General features: G+C 44.7%; 1 protein-coding gene across 2 annotated transcripts in view; it reads left to right on the forward strand.

Moving 5' to 3' along the window:
• LOC139255984 (angiopoietin-1-like) overlaps window positions 1–16,631 on the forward strand; it is a 340,138-nt gene that overhangs the window by 51,727 nt on the left and 271,780 nt on the right. The gene's annotated exons all lie outside the window — the stretch shown is intronic.

Genomic DNA, 16,631 nt, shown 5'->3' on the forward strand with positions numbered 1-16,631 from the left:
ATTCTGGCTGCTGTGTTGCATCTCTCGGGGCTTGGCGCGGTGTGGCCAATTGATTGGGGGGGCGGAGCTAGGGCCATGCGCCAGGAACCGTGCCAGCAGCTCTCCACATGCGCATTGGAGTGTGCGCGCATGCGCAGTAGCTCCTGCCCCAGCCTCTGTGTGCGTGCTGCAGCGTGGGACCCGATGCATCCCGCCCCTATCCTGGGCCGAGTGGCCTGCTGCAGAAGCCGCTGCCTTCCCTGGCTAAAAGGCCACAACAAACAGGTTGGTTCGGGGCCCAAGCCGGGGCGGCGGGGTTGGTGGGGGTGAGGGGGGAGTTTTGATCCGGGGGGATCGGGGTGAGTTTTGATCCGGGGAGGGTGGGAGGTAGTTTTGATCCGAGGGGGATGGGGGTGAGTTTTGATCTGGGGGGGAGTTTTGATCTGGGGTGGGGGGGGGCGTTTTGATTGGGGTGTGGGGGGGAGGGGAGAGTTTTGATTTGAGGGGGGGGTGTTTTGATCGGGGTTGGGGGGGGAGGGAGTTTTGATGCGGGGGGGAGTTTTGATCCTGGGGGGGGGGGGGGGTGGGCGGAGTTTTGACCCGGGGGGGAGTTTTGATCCGGGGGGGGGGCGGTGGGGGGGTGGGGGGGGTTTGATCTGGGGGGGGGCGGGAGGAGGGAGTTTTGAACCGGGGGGGGAGGGGGTGTGTGATAACTGTGTAGCCAGTAATTTTAATGAGCTTACTCAAGACTTTCCTTAACCCTATTGATGAAAATACTTTCCTAACCAAGTTAATAGAAAATATTTTCAAATACATCATAATCAATTTTTGAACATTAGATTTGGTGGAATAATTTTGCTTGAATTTTCAAAATATTTAAAAACATAAAACAAACAGTAAATGTCCTGGCTATATGGTATAAAATATTTCTATGATGGTGGGTGAGCTTAGGCGGCAAGGAGAACATAAGAATTACGAGCAGGAGATACTTCTATTTTTTATTTGGATATTTTGAAAAAATTATGTAAATATGTTTTTTCTCTTTACTTCTTTTATTTTTGTAGTTTAAACTTCCATGAATGCTTCTGTTGTATAGTAAATTAACTTTGCGAAGTTTGTCATATGATGTCCTGTATAGCTGTTTGATCCTATTCACATTCTTTAGTCAAGTCATTAAGTTCTGCTGGCCTCCGATGTACCTACCTGCCCTGATTTCTTAACTCTCTGCAAGGATTTTCTGTGCGGCCACAAGTGGCCACATACGCTGACCTAAGTTAGTTTGGAGGAACTATTAGCTGTCCAAAGTGGCCTAAATGGCCAAATCGGGCGAGGTGGCTGGTAACGCCCCCTTTTGAAAAAAACTAAACTAAACTAAAAAAATCCCATCTCACTTACACTGGCGCAAAATGGGGATTTTTAAGATACTCCAGAAATATCAAGTTGCTCCAAAGAAAAAACAGAGCAACTCCTAGCCAGTTTTGAGCCCATTGAGCTGAGGGAAACATGTAACAAATTTAAATCCATGGTCTTGATAATCTGCCTAGATCTCAAGTGAGGTCATTAACAGATCTTGGGATTCTAATTTAAGACTCATCCACCAACTAAGAACCAGGACTGAGAACAGACCTTGCTGTACACAAATTGGCTACTCTGATTACCCTCTGTTGTAATGTAGGAAACGCGGCAGCCAATTTGCGCACAGCAAGGTTCCGCAAACAGCAATGTGATAGTTACCAGATAATCTGTTTTTAGCAATGTGGGTCAAGGAGTAAACATTGGCCAGAACACGGAGGAGAACTCACTGTATCTTCTTCAAATTAGTGACATGGGATTGTTTACATCCACCTGAGAGAGCAGACAGGATCTTGATTTAACGTCTTACCTCAAAGGCGGCACCTCCGACAGTGCAGCACTCCCTCAGTTCTGCACTGGAGTGTCAGCCTGGATTTTGTGCTCAAGTCTCTGGAGTGGAACATGAACCAACAACCTTCAGACTCAGAGGCAAGAGTGTTACCCACTGAGCCACGGCTGACACATTATCGCCTGGGATGTGGGCGTTGCTGGCAAAACCAGCATGTATTGCCCATCCCTAACTGCCCTTGAGAAGTTGGTGGTGATCCGCCTTCTTAAACTGCTGCAGCCCTTGTGGTGATGGTACTCCCACAGTGCTGTTAGGGAGGGAGTTCCAGGATTTTGACCCAGCGACGATGAAGGAACGGCGATATACTTCCAAGTCAGGATTGGGTGTGACTTGGAGGGGAACATGAAAGTGATGGTGTTCCCATGCGCCTGCTGCCCTTGTCCTTCTAGGTGATAGAGGTCGCAGGTTTGGGAGGTGATGCCGAAGAAGCTTTGGTGAATTGCTGCAGTGCATCTTGTAGATGGTACACACTGCGGCCACGGTACGCCAGTGATGGAGGGAGTGAATGTTTAAGGTGAGGGATGGGGTGCTAATCAAGCGGATTGCTTTGTCCTGGATGGTGTCGAGCTTCTTGAGTGTTGTCGGAGCTGCACTCATCCAGGCGAGTGGAGAGTATTCCATCACACTCCTGACTTGTGCCTTTTAGATGATGGAAAGGCTTTGGGGAGTCAGGAGGTGAGACACCGCCACAGAATACCCAGGCTCTGATCTGCTCTTGTTACCAGAGTATTTATGTGGCTGTCCAGTTAGCTTTCTGGTCAATGGCGACCCTCAGGATGTTGATGGTGGGGGATTCTGCAATGGTAATGCCATTGAATGTCATGGGGAAGTGGTTAGACTCTCGTTGGTTGGAGATGGTCATTGCCTGGCACTTGTGTGGCACGAATGTTACTTGCCACTTATCAGTCCAAGCCTGAATGTTGCCCAGGTCTTGCTGCATGCAGGCATGGACTGCTTCATTATCTGTGGAGTTGCGAATGGCACTAAACACAGCAATCATCGGCGAACATCCCCACTTCTGACCTTATGATGGAGGGACGGTCATTGATAAAGCAGCTGAAGATGGTTGGGCCTAGGACACTGCCCTGAGGAACTCCTGCAGTGATGTCCTGGGCTGGGATGATTGACCTCCAACCACCACAACCATCTTCCTTTGTGTTCGGTATGACTCCAGCCAATGGAGAGTTTTCCCTCTGATTCCCATTGATTTCAGTTTTACTAAGACTCCTTGATGCCACACTCGGTCAAATGCTGCCTTGATATCAAGGGCAGTCACTCTCACTAATTAACCATTAGAAAACATATTTCTAAAGTATTTAATCTACTACACACCCGCCTTAACATTTACTGTTAATTTAAAACTGCGTGGAATTTGAATATATTTTACATATATTTATCACCTTGTAATAGTTGTTATAGAAAAACAAAGAACCTGAGGTAATTCATCAAGTAAAAATTGTTCTCCTTTATTCCACAAACACGGTCTTATCATCTGCCATTCATTTCTCCTGGCACTGCTTGCATTACCATCATGAATTTCCATAGTTACCATGTGTTAGCACGATATGCTGGTGAAGGTTGGGCATTGGGGGATGGGGTGAGGGTGAAAGAACATCAGCTGCCTGCTCACTGACCCCATCAGTAACCAATGAATGCACGTCTCAAAGTATGGGGATATATTCCGATCGCGAGGGCCAATGGCGCTGGAGTGAAACAATCTGTCCCAGACCCTTAAAGCTGGGTGTCAACACTTTAGGCCTCAGCGTGATCTTCTGATGGGCCATTGAGACTGGTCTAAAGTGGAAAATCAGCGATAGCTTCAATTGAATATTACAATGTATTGAGTAGACTAGGCCTATATTCCCTAGAAGAATGAGAGGTGATCTCATTAAAACATACAAAATTCTTAAGCTGCTTGACCGGGTAGGTGCAGGGAGGATGTTTCCTCTGGTTGGGGAGTCTAGAACCATGGGTCACAGTCTCAGAATAAGGGATCGGCCATTTAGGACTGAGATGAGGAGAAACTTCTTCACTCAGAGGGTTGTGAATCTTTGGAATTCTCTACCCCAGAGGGCTGTGGAGACCCACTAGTTGAGTATATTCATGACAGAGATCGACAGATTTCTGGATAGCAAGGGAATCAACAACAGCAACAACAACAACTTGTATTTATATAGCAACTTTAACTTAGTAAACTGTCCCAGGGCATTTCACAGGCGTGTTATAAGACAAATAAAAAAATTGACACTGAGCCACATAAGAAGAAATTATGGCAGATGACCAAAAGCTTGGTCAAAGAGGTATGTTTTAAGAAGCGTCTTAAAGGAGGAAAGAGAGGTAGAGAGACGGAGAGATTTAGGGAGGGAGTTCCAGAGCTTAGGGCCCAGACAGCTGAAGGCATGGCCACTGATGGTTGAGCAGTTATAATCAGGGATGCTCAAGAGAGCAGAATTTGAGGAGCGCAGACATCTCGGGGGTTGTGAGGCTGAAGGAGATTACAGAGATATGGAGGGATTTGTAAACAAGGATGAAAATTTTGAAATCGAGGCCTTGCTTAACCGGGAACCAATGTAGGTCAGTGAGCACAGGGGTGATGGGTGATCAGGACTTGGTGCGCGTTAGGACACGGGCTGCCGAGTTTTGGATGAGCTCAAGTTTACGTTGGGTAGAATGTGGGAGGCCAGCCAGGAGTGCGTTGGAGTAGTCAAGTCTAGAGGTAACAAAGGCATGGATGAGGGTTTCAGCAGCAGATGATCTGAGGCAGGGGCAGAGACGGGCAATGTTACGGAGGTGGAAATAGGCGGTTTTAGTTATGCTGCGGATATGTGGTCAGTAACTCATTTCAGGGTCAAATATGACACCTAGGTTGCAAACGGTCTGGCTCAGCAAGGGAATCAAGGGATACGGGGATGGTGCAGGAAAGTGGAGTTGAGGTAAAAATCAGCCATGATCTCATTGAATGGCAGAGCAGGCTCGATATTTGACCTACTCCTGATCCAATTTCTTATGTTCCTATGTTCTTATGAACAAAATCTAAAAGCAAATATCATGCAATGTAATCTGGCAGTGATTGGTTGAAAATCTGGTCACCAATATGGATTGGTTTAGATTTGCAATTCCAAATACAAAACCACTGTCGGATATACAAAGTAAAGAAAGATAGAACTTGCATTTATATAGTGTCTTTCAGGCACCTGATGTACTTTTACCCCCACCCCCGCCAATGCTCAACCCCTTACAGCCTATCGTGCTAACACATGGTAACTATAACTTAGAGACCTCTGGACGTCCAAAGTGCTTTTAAGCCAATGAAGTACTTTTTGAAGTGCAGTCGCTGTTGTAGTGTAGGAAACGCGGCTAAGTGCTTACTGTCGGCTTACGTTAAATTTAGTTGGCCGATGGGGTCAGTGCCAAGATGTACCACTGCGTGCTCTGCCGCCACCCAAGTGGTGACATCATCGAGTGTGCAACGCTCCCTTGCCGCTGCGGCTGCGAAATTAGATAAGTACGGTGGCCTTACCAGCAGGCGTTTGTACAGCCTGGAAAAGCTGGCGGGACATCAGGGATCCCGGGGGCAGTAGCATCCAGGGATCAAGGTAAGTGGTTATGTTTTTTTTAACATTTATGTATTAATGGGACCAGTGGGGAAATGTGGGTGTGGGTAAGGGAATTTGTCGGAAACTTGTTTTTAATTCATTTTTTTCATCTTGAATGCCGGCAGCCTACTGTCAGGAATTTCGGTAGGCCTCCTGGGATGCCGCTCCATTGGTGCCCGAGGATGAATGTGCAATGCCACTTTTGGCGCTGCGCTCTCATCTTTGGACGGCAAAACTGAATTTTGTAATTTGAGGCAGCACCTACTGCTTGGCGTTAAAATCAACACTCAGCCCATGTCACCATAAATCGAGCCTTTCACAACCTCAGGACGTCCCAAAGCGCTTCACAACCAATGAAGTAGTTTTGAAGTGTAGTCACTGTTGTAATGTAGGGCAATGCAGCAACCAATTTTGTACAGCAAGGTCCCACATACAGCAATATGATAAATGACCAGATAATCTGTTTTAGTGATGTTGGTTGAGGGATAAATATTGGGCAGGACACTGGTGAGAACTCCCCTGCTCTTCTTTGAAATAGTGCCATGGGATTCTTTTATTGATTAGTTTTCTGAGGAAAAATAATGTAACTTGCTGTAACTAATTGATCCATTTTAACCTCTGAAGATGACACACATTTAGGCACATAGGAACAGGAGTAGGCCACTCAGTCCCTCGAGCCTGTTCCATCATTCAATTAGATCATGGCTGATCTGTATCTTAACTCTATCTACCTGCCTTGGTTCTGTAACCCTAAATACCATTTAAAGGCTGGATTTTCGGCTTTCCGGGTTTTTCGGCGAAAACAGTTGTGATACGTGCAAATTACCGTTTTCGCTGTGCTACTGTTTTTAGGCCGAATTTTTGGCCTTTGGGGTCTGTGCCAGTGGGTAAGGGAGGCATTCCACGAGGATGAATGTGCAATGCCACTTTTTGCGCTGCGCTCTCATCTTTGGATGCCAAAACTGAATTTTGTAATTTGAGGCAGCACCTACTGTTTGGCGCAAAACGCGAGTTTCGGCAACTTTAGTGCGAGAGAGGCCTTGAGAGGGGGAAAAAAACTTTCCAAAAACATTTACAAGACCCTTAATTAACTAAGTAATCACTGCAAAAAAAATTAAAAAATAAAAACGTGACCTTTTTTGCAGATTTTCTGACTTACTGCTGCTGGCAGGGTGCACTGACAGGTTTGACCTGTCGCTATTCTGGGGGCGGCGTACGGGTCAGGAGAGAGCCGAAACTCAATCACAAACACAATCGGAGTTGTTGCATGTCGGCGCACCTCTCCCCGGTGGTACTTGGAAGCACCGCCGCAGACAGGTACCTGATGGCCTCGCCCTGGCTTTGCGACCGTTTGCTTTCGCTGGGGAGGGTCAAATCGCGGCGAAAACCTGGTTGCAAACCTCAAATATCTGGCCCTTAGCCTAATAAAAATGTATCAATCTCCATTTTGAATTTTCCATTGACCCCAGTCTCATTTTGGGGGAGAGAGTTCCAGATTTCCACTACCCTTTGTGTGAAGACGTGCTTCTTGACATCATCCTGAACGGCTTAGCTCTAATGTTAAGATTAAATCTAATGTGCTGTTACTTTTCATAAATGTTATGGATGAAATTGGTTATTTCATCAAACATGAAGGGGGAAAGACCACCGATATGCGACGGTCTGAACTTTGCAATCACTGCAGTTATTTAGAACTTTAGTTCAACTCCACTTTTGATCCCACCTGTGTTTAATTTGTGCTGGATGTGGATCTGGATGTGGATCAGTTTCAAGCATTAGAACAGCAAGGCTGGGGTTCCTAGTAGATGTCACCTTTTGTGATTGAGTTGTAAATTGTGGAAAATTCTGTTGGATCATTGCAGCAAGATGGATTGGATTTCAGCAAAGCTTTGGATTTGGGCTTTAAGAACAAGGGTAACTAATAGGATTGGGACAGTCATAAACATACAGCATCCCCTTTGTTTGATTACATATGGCTGTGGTTTTATATAGAATTTACAACATAGAAACAGGCAATTTGGCCCAACTGGTCCATGCCAGTGTTTATGCTCCCTCCCTACTTCATCTCACCCTATCAGCATATCCTTCTAGTCCTTTCTCCCTCATGTGCTTATCTAGCTTCCCCTTAAATGCATCTATGCTATTCACCTCAACCACTCCTTGTGGTAGTGAGTTCCACATTCTCACCACTCTCTGAGTAAAGAAGACTCTTCCGAATGTTTGGTTTCTTGAAGGTATTAGCTAAAATGCGCACTTGTGATGTACACAGGCTGTAATTCCACAATCACACACTACCTAACACAGCCTCTTGCATTGTAGTACTGTACTTCGATGTCTTTCCTTATACAGGTGGAATTAATACTCTACTGAACTGATTTCAAGTAACTTGTTTACATTTATTAAAGAAGTTGACGCAGATATTATAAGCTACTTCTGAAATTGTCTTATTGAAGCTCAAACGCCTGGTACCCAACTCAGCGAATTCAAAATACCAATGTTTAAACCCACCAGCTCTATATGCATAGGATCTGATAGGTGTTGGCAAGGCCCAATGAAAATGCATCTCTGATGTGAAGGAGAAAATGAAAAACTGCAGGACCATCACTATTGGAATGGAATTGGATATCTATTCGAAAAGTAAAAAATTGCAAGGCGATGGGGCAAAAGTAAGTGAGGATTGGGGTGAATTGGATAGCTCTTTCAAAGAGCTGGCACAGGTACAATTGGCCGAATGGCCTGCTTCTGTGCTATTAGATTCTTTGAGACACAGAATGACATTCAGACAGCCATGAGGAACTCGGCAGGCTGGACAGTGTTTACCTGATTGAGGCAATGGAGGGCTTGACACAGAGGCGAACGGGTTCATCATCAATTCAAGAAAAGAACACAGGATAGAACAAAAAAAACAAAATCCTGCAGATGCTGGAAATCTGAAAAGGGAAACAGAAATTATCAGCAGGTCAGGCAGCATCTATGGAGAAACAGACAGTCAGTCAGACTGTTCCTCAGGACTCTACCCGTCATGCCTGTGCTGGCTCTTTGAAAGAACTATCCAAATATTCCCACTACCCCCACTCTTTCCCCATAGCTGTAACGTATTTGCTTCATGGGTTATTTGCTTAAGAATTCATAGTAATGCGTTGTTATTAAGAACTCGTTGGTTTATTAACAAAGGTTAACAGTCACACTACACTTTACCAGTTCATCCACTAGACTCACAACTGCATACTTCATTGTGGGTGACCTAGACCCAACTATCTGGGGTTTTATTGAGTCTTGGGAACATCACGTGACTGGCTAAGCCACTCACAATGCAGCAGCTCTACAACTATTTTAAACTAAACTTTAAATCAAGTGCCCCTTTTTGGCAAAAACACTAGAACCCATAAATGTAGAAATTAACTGGGAACTTTGCCAATCAAATTAAAATTCTGTTCCCGGGGATGATGATGCACTCCAGTCCCTCTGGTGCCCACTTCGCGCGGAAGGCGACGTGAGTACCGGTGGACACCGCGTGCTCCATCTCCAGGGACACCCTGGCGCGAACATAGCCACGGAAGAGAGGCAGGCAGTCGGGCTGAATGATCCCCTCGACTGCCCGCTGCTTGGACCGGCTGATGACCCCCTTGGCCATGCCCAGGAGCAGTCCTACGAGAAGGCCTTCTGACCTGCCCTGTCCCCTCCACACAGGGTGTCCAAAGATCAAGAGTGTGGGACTGAAGTGCAGCCAAAAATCGAGGAGCAGCCCCTTCAAATAATGGAAGAGGGGCTGCAACCTCACACACTGTACATACACATGGAACATGGACTCGTCCAGATCGCAGAAATGGCAGGTGGCCTGGGAGTCCGTGAACCGACTTAAAGACTTATTGCACGGGACTGCCCTGTGCAACACCCTCCAGGCCAAGTCCCCAATAGATAAAGGGAGGATTCCCGCGTAGAGAGCCCTCCTTTGGGGACCGCCGCCTTCTCCGGATGGCAAGATGGTGCGCTATGGCATGTCTGGACGGCAGCAACAGCTCTACAAACCTGTGAGCACACTCACAGGTGCATGTATTACAATAGCCCCTGCAAAGTTTCTTTTGCAAATATTTATCCAATTCCTTTTTGAAAGTTGCTATTGAATCTGCTTCCATCGCCCTTTCAGGCAGCGCATTCCGATCACAACAACCTGCTGCATAAAAAAATTCTCCTGATCTCCTCTCTGATTTTTTTTGCCAATTACCTTCAATCTGTGTCCTCTGGTTACCAACCCTCCTGCCACGGGAAACACTTTCTCCTTATTTAATCTATCCAAATTCCTCATAATTTTGAACACCTCCATTAAATCTTCCCTTCTCTCCTTCTCTGCTCTAAGTTGGATAATCCCAGCTTCTCCAGCCTCATACAAAAGTAAAATACTATGGATGCTGGAAATCTGAAATATAAACAGAAAATGCTGGAAATGCTCAGCAGGTCAGACAGCATCTGTGGAGAGAGAATCAGAGTTAACGTTTCAGGTTGCTGACCTTTCATCAGTTCTGACGAAAGGTCATCAACCTGACACATTAACCCTGTTTCTCTCTCCACAGATGCTGTCTGACCTGCTGAGTATTTCTATCTTTTTCTATTTTTATGTCTCTAGTCCCATAACTGAAGTCCCTCATCTCTGGTAGCATTCTGGTAAATCTTTTTTGACATCGTTTTTAAAGTGTGGTGCCCAGAATTGGACACAACACTCCAGCTGAGAACCAACCAGTGATTTTTAACATCTTAGAATAATTTTCTTGCTTTTGTACTCTGTGCCTCTATTTATAAAGCCCGTAATCTTATATGCTCCCTGGTAGACTTTCCCAAGGATGACTGCGTCTGATTCTTGTTGAGACATGTCATCCCTAAAAAATTCCCTTCAACTGTCAATACAAAAGAAAGGACAAAATGGAAAGGATGAATCTTATGTCAGAACCACTAAAACTACAGACTAATTGCGAAGTGTTGTAGTTTTGTTCTAGAATCAGCTGATTTTTTTCAAGTCTAAATTGTCAAAGAAAAACATGCGCACAGCAAACAGCCCTAAAGGGTCAAGTTTAAGAAAACATTAGCCAGACAAAATACAGACCATATGAACGTGCGGAGAGTTCCATCATGCGACAAGGATGTCTTTGCAAACATTTGAACAAGTTTGGTAGCTTGGTGCGGAGCAAGAGTGTGAAATCCTTGCACTCCATTTTATTGATGTAATATTATTTGCTTAATGCGGCCTTTATGTTGGCTATAGGCTGCTGGACATTGGCTTGTGCAAACAAATTATATTTATAGGCTGTCAAAAGTCTAGAGTGGATTACAACAGAGTCAGGAGTGTATTACTGTCAGTGCTGTGGGACCCTGGAGAAGTTGGCTTTCTAACTTTTATTGGCCAAATAAAACAATGTTGGTTGTATCAAGTGAACAAATGCACTTTTTTCCCTGAATCATTCTGCTTATATTAATGTTACTGTAATGTTTGAATCCATGAGCGTTATCTCAACTACTCATAAATTGAATACATTTATGACTGAATTGGGCTAGTGTCAAACGCAAAGGATCTAAAAACATAATGGAATCCATTTATCAACTGCTTAACGGCCAACGAACAATCGGTAAACATTTCAGCCCACTCTGCTGATGTGTAGAGTTTCCATTAATTATTTTTTGTTGGTTTGTAGTGCCTGTTACACGCTAATGTAGCTGGAAGTTTCAGAGTGAAATAAGGCAGAGCAAATGTAACAAAAATCTTTCATGCATTAACAATGTAATCTTATATTCAATTCAACACAGACTGATGTGGTGAAAGTTTCCTCTTTGTGTTGCTATAATAAGAAAGAACTTGCATTTCTATAGCGCCTTTCACAATGTCCCAAAGCGCTTTACAGCCAATGAAGTACTTTTGACGTGTAGTTGCTGTTGTAATGTAGGAAACATGGCAGGCAATTTGTGCACAGCAAGCTTCCACAAACAGCAGTGTAATAATGACCAGATAATCTGATTTAGGAGTTGGTTGAGGGATATATATTGTTTTTTCTTCCAGTAGCATTGTGGGATCTTTTATGCCCTTCTCGGGGACGCGATTTCATATTTCATCCAAAAGTCAGCACTTCTGACAGTGCAGCACTCCCTCAGTGCTGGCGCTGGGAGTGTCAGCCCAGATTTTGTGCTCAAGTCTCTGGATTGGGACTTGAACCCGTAGCATTCGGACTCAGCAGCGAGAGTAATACCCACTGAGCCATGGCTGACAATGTAATGTGTTATATTTAATGAGTTTGAGGTAGTCTGAAATCAGTTCCCAGAGGCAAAACCCAGAAGCAGTCTTTCAGTTCAGGATGTCATACTGACATGAGAGCATTGGGATTATGGCTCATTTCTGAGGAAGAGCAGAGGGAGTTTCATTCTGCATCTAATCCTGCCTCTTCAACTGAGTCTCAGGCTGTGGAAATCCTACTAGCTCTATGTTTGGCAAGTGTTCACAAGCTGGCTGAAACTTCCTGGAGATACTGATGAGAACATAAGAAATAGGAGCAGGAGTAGGCCATTTGGCCGCTCGAGCCTGCTCCGCCATTTAATAAAATCATGGTTGATCTGATCATGGACTCAGCTCCACTTCTCTGCCCACTCCCCATAATGCTTTACTCTCTTATCGCTCAAAAATCTGTCTATCTCCACCTTAAATATATTCAATGACCCAGCCTCCACAGCTCTCTGGGGCAGAGAATTCCATGGATTTACAACCCTATGAGAGAAGAAATTTCTCATCTCAGTTTTAACTGGGCAGCCCCTTATTCTAAGACTATGTCCCCTAGTTTTAGTTTCCCCTATATGTGGAAATATCCTCTCTGCATCCATCTTGTCGAGCCCCCTCATTATCTTATAAGTTTCAAAAAGATCACCTCTCATTCTTCTGAACTCCAATGAGTATAGGCCCATCCTACTCTACCATAAGTCAACCCCCTCATCTCTGGAATCAACCAAGTGAAGCTTCTCTGAACTGCCTCCAATGCAAGTATGTCCTCTTTTAAATATGGAGACCAAAACTGCATGCAATACTCTAGGTGTGGCCTCATCAATACCCTGTACAGTTGTAGCAGGACTTCTCTGCTTTTATACTCCATCCCCCTTGCAATAAAGGCCAACATTCCATTTGCTTTCCTGATTACTTGCTGTACCTGCATACTAACTTTTTGTATTTCATGTCCAAGGACCCCCAGGTCTCTCTGTACTGCGGCACTTTGCAATTTTTCTCATTTTAAATTATAATTTGCTTTTCTATTATTTCTGCCAAAGTGGATAAACTCACATTTTCCCACATTATACTCCATCTGCCAAATTTTTGCCCACTCACTTAGCCTGTCCATATCCCTTTGCAGATTTTTTGTGTCCTCCTCACAATTTGCTTTCTTTGTATCATCAGCAAGCTTGGCTACATTACACTTGGTCCCTTCATCCAAGTCATTAATATAGATTGTAAATAGTTGAGGACCCAGCACCGATCCCTGCGGCACCCCACTAGTCACTGTTTGTCAACCGGAAAATGACCCATTTACCCTGACTCTATGTTTTCTGTTAGTTAGCCAATCCTCATTCCATGCTAATATATTACCCCTAACCCCATGAGCTTTTATCTTGTGCAGTAACCTTTTATGTGACACCTTATCGAATGCCTTCTGGAAATCGAAATACACCATGTCTCTATACACCATATTCATGTTTCTATGATGGTGCCTGGATCAGTAATGATGGATATATGCATGTCCTAGCATGTGCTATGAGTTGCCTATCTGGTGCAGTATTCGATTGGCTCAGTTGGTCTTACCCTTGCCTCTTACGTCAAGTCCAGCTACAGGACTTGAGCACATAATCTAGGCTGACACTCCCAGTGCAGTACTGAGGGAATGCTGCACCGTCGGAAGTGGTGCCTTTCGGATGAGACTTTAATTCGAGGTCTCGTCTGCCCTCTCAGGTGGATGTAAAAGATCCCATGGGACTCTTCAAAGAAGACTAGGCGAGTTCTCCCTGGTTTCCTGACCAACATTCTTTCCTCAATCAGCTTCACCAAAAATAGATTAATTGGCCATTCATCTCATTTACTACGGGTGTATCCTTGATGTGCACAAGTTCGCTGGAGTGTTTGCCTATATAACGACACTTCAAAAAAAATTAATTGCAAAAGATAGATATTGACCCTGAAATTCCGGTGTCCCGGGTCCATACGAAGTTTCTACGGACCCGGGAAGGCATCGGAAAAGTGCATGCGCTGAAAACCGGCTTTTCTGATCTGTCAAGTTTCTGGCTTGACAGATCTCGCACGTATCAGGAGCGAGAACACTTGCAGGGCAAGATTTGCGATATTTACGCATATCTTGCCCAGCAAATGTCCTCAAAAATCTTGCGCCTGAAAAAGCAGGCAAATAGCCTACTTTTACACGTGCAAGTGTTTAAAAATACACAAAAACATTTTAAAATAAAGTTATAAAAACACATTTTATTGTTAAAACCCCTCCCCACAATGGTAAGTTTATTTTAATGCATAATTAAAAAAACTTTTTAAAAAGTTGGGAAAATATTTTTTTTATGAGAACTTTAATTTAAATGAATCTTAAATATGTAGTGTATTTTTATATTTTTTATTAGTGTATTGTGTGTTTGGGGGTTTTCTCATTCATAATAATGGGAACTCCAACTTACAGAGTTCCCATTATTATGAATGAAAAAATACTGTACCTTGATTGGCTGCCCAGTGCCATGTGACTCCAGCTTCAAAATACGGACGTCCCAACATGCACACTCTCCGATGCGCAGTGAGTGAAGGCCTCAGGATCGGAAGTTCGAGCGAGCACAGCATCTTCAGGTAAGTGCACATTTTTTTTCCTTTTTTTCAGTAGTTTGCCCACGGGAAGAACTCGATCGGGATTTCTGGGCCATTGTTTGGATATTTATATCAATCATTTTAGATGGTGTGTCTTATTCAAGAATGATTATGCAAAAGTGTTATAAATCATAGTGTACACACGATACAATCAGATTAAGGAGCTCCTTGCACATATGTTCTGATAGAATCCATTGCATATCAGTGGAAGGGTTTTCGGCAGTCTTCCACGGAAGGAAAGATACTCACTGGAGCCAGTAGAACATACACTCACTTCAGCCTGTCACTCTCCACAGACTCTCCTGACCAAAGTGCTCGACAATTTGCTTGCTCTGTGTCAATTAACTTCCCTTCCTTTTTCTGAACACCCCCGTAACTTCCCAGCCTGACAGCTAAAGGCAGCATTTCTCTCTTTCCACAAGAAATAACTTGCATTTCTATAGCACCTTTCACTACCTCAGGACATCCCAAAGTACTTTGCAGCCAATAAAGTACTTTTGAAGTGCACTCACTGTTGTAATGTTGGAAATGCAGCAGCCAATTTGCACACAGCAAGCTCCCACAAACAGCAATGAAATAAGTTACCAGTTCATCTGCCTTTCAGTGAATGTTGGTAGAAAGGTAAATATAGGCCAGGACATTGGGGAGAACTCCCCGGCTCCTCTTTGAAATAGTGTTGTGGAATCGTTTACGTCCATCTGAGAGAGCAGATGAGGCCTCACTCTAACATCTCATCCAGAAGACAGCACCTCTAACTGTGCAGCGCTCCCTCAGTACTGCACTGGGAGTGTCAGCCTGAATTATGCAATTCATTGCAGGTGACGTGTTTTGAGATGTTCCTTAGAGAGAAGACAAGACAGTCTATAAATGGGAGTCTTTCTGTTCTCTGACACTGCTATTGCTCCGTGTAATCTTCCTCTTGGATAAAGTCTTATTTTGGCAGTTGTGCACCCTAACTCTTAGAAATGGTGTTCCTCATCTGACAGAATGGTGTCCAGCCAGCTTAGATGAGAAAGACTTTGTTCACTAAGTGATGCAAAGATTTTCGAATGTTTTGCCCCAAGAGTGAAAGTTCTGGGCTGTATTTAAAATTAGGGATGGACTTTTACAGTTGGAACTACCCATCTGTTAACAAGCTTAGCTGAAGTTCTGCTAGTCGTTTCCGATAAGCAGCTCTGACAGCTGAAACCCGGGTGGCAAACTTTAACTTCTATCCACATGGACCATGTTTCACTCTGTGTGCCACTGCATTTTCCAGAAACTTCCATTTCATCTGTTCAGATTGTCCAGCTCCACATCCGTTTCCTGCTCCTCAGTCTTGGAATACATTGCCATAGAACCACAGAAGTTTACAGCGTGGAAGGAGGTAATTTGGCCCATCTTAATTGTGCCAGCTCTTTGCTTGAGCAATCCAAAATCAATCCAACAGTCCCTTTTGCTCTTCCCATAGCCCTGCATCTTCCTTTACTTCATTTTAGGATGCATAGATGCCCATGTACATTGTCAATTCGGGACATTTTCTCTAACTAATTGGAGTCAAAGCCTTATCATAAAATCAACAATTATAACACGCATCATAAAGAGAAACAAATCATTTCACCTCACACAATTCCTGCAGGTCATGTCCAAATATTAAACTCTTAAAGTTTCCAAAAGCACTGAAAAGCAAAGGATTTAAATCATTGGTGTAAAGTTGAGCGGTAACCCAATGGGAGCTACTTCCAAAGGGATTGCATGTAGACTTCAAGGAGGTAGAGCAAAAAGGGTCTCTTGCAGGTCGGGGCCTCCACGCTGCCCATGGCTGCCATTCACCGCTCCTTTTATGGCCCCAATCTGCTGATGGTCTCTTGCAGGTCGGGGCCATAAAAGGAGCAGCAAGCGGAGGCCATGGGCAGCGTGGAGGCATACTACTCCACGGTACAGTGCGAGCTGATGCAGGAGAGCAATGGCAGTGAAGAGTGACATCAGCAAGGTTCAGGTCGGTGATTGGAGTGTGGGCAGATACAGCAGGAGCGGCGAGGTCGGGGCGAAGGAGCTGTGAGAGACTGTGGAGGGATGTGATCAGGGCCCAGGGGAGGTGTGAGTTCGGGGCCAGGGGCCCAGGGGCAGCACGGGCCAGCCCACACTGCGATATGTGTGCACACCAGGCCCCTGCAGCAGAGCAGGTCTCCAGTTGTCTTGTGTAATCCTTGCCACTGGACCAAGTCCTAGCTCTGTCAAGCCCGTGTGGTGGCTGGTGTGCAATGGTCACCACATG

This window comes from Pristiophorus japonicus, chromosome 1 (genome assembly GCF_044704955.1).
Source record: "Pristiophorus japonicus isolate sPriJap1 chromosome 1, sPriJap1.hap1, whole genome shotgun sequence".
In the NCBI taxonomy this organism is placed as follows: domain Eukaryota; kingdom Metazoa; phylum Chordata; class Chondrichthyes; family Pristiophoridae; genus Pristiophorus; species Pristiophorus japonicus.